General features: G+C 40.7%; 1 non-coding gene across 1 annotated transcript; it reads left to right on the top strand.

The window, feature by feature from the left end:
- The first annotated feature begins 245 nt into the window (after positions 1-245).
- LOC120070088 (small nucleolar RNA R71) lies at positions 246-352 on the top strand. Its single transcript, XR_005479785.1, has one exon. It is a non-coding gene; the product is annotated as a small nucleolar RNA R71 (small nucleolar RNA).
- The last annotated feature ends 594 nt before the right edge of the window (positions 353-946 follow it).

Below are 946 nucleotides of genomic sequence, written 5' to 3'. Positions count from 1 at the left end.
TCATCATTGTGGACATTTGGTTTTGTAATGAAACAATGGCACCGTTATTTGCATCCGAATCTTTAACTCTCAATTTCTGGTCACCCTCCCTCCAGTTTTCATGGTTCTTGGAGATGCAGTCCAGGATATTCTTCGCCTCTTCGTAAGTTTTGTCAAGAAGACCACCAGCGGCTATCACATTGGTAGCAGTCTGCAAAACAAGATTCAAATCATTATACAAAATTTCCATTTGAAGGCAGTCTGGTAGCCCATTATGCGGACAATCTCGGACCAACCTTTACAACCTCGCCCAAGCATCACTGAGAGATTCATCCATATCTTGTTCAAAATTAGTAATAAGCTTTCTTCGTCTTGCATTCTCGGTAGGTAGAAAATACTTTTTCATGAATTTCTCCACTATCTGCTCCCAAGAAGTAATCTCTCCTGGTTTGAGCAAATAAGCCCATTTCCTAGCCTGATCACAGAGAGAAAATGGGAACAACATTAGTCGAACTTCTTCAGCAAAGATGTTCGGGAACACAAAAGTATTGTAGATTTCAATAAAACTTCGGAGGTGGGCATGTGGATCCTCGCCACGCCTTCCTCTAAATTGACCTGCAGTCTGGATCATCTGTAGCATCATCAGTTTCATCTCGAATCTGCATACAATCATACCTTATTGCTAAGAAGCATGCGATGCGTTGATAACAAATAATGCCCATTCCTAAGCGTCTATCTCCCGTTTATGCGTTCTAATCTAGTTTTTCTAAACCTAGATTCTGACCTGACCTTCCCAAGTCTAGATCCTGTCTTTAGACTACCCTCCCAAGTATCTCTAATAGACGAATGAAGCATACCTAAACAAGATAACCGCAAAGATGAAGATTCCCTCATTATGCTAGCTAACTACTTCTCAACCCATTCAACTAATTTAGCTACTCATGCATAAATAACAGAGAGTGAACAG

The sequence above is a fragment of the Benincasa hispida genome, chromosome 3 (genome assembly GCF_027475165.1).
Source record: "Benincasa hispida cultivar pf3 chromosome 3, pf3_genome.v1.1, whole genome shotgun sequence".
Classification (NCBI taxonomy): domain Eukaryota; kingdom Viridiplantae; phylum Streptophyta; class Magnoliopsida; order Cucurbitales; family Cucurbitaceae; genus Benincasa; species Benincasa hispida.
This window is presented reverse-complemented; position numbering and strand designations above follow the sequence as displayed.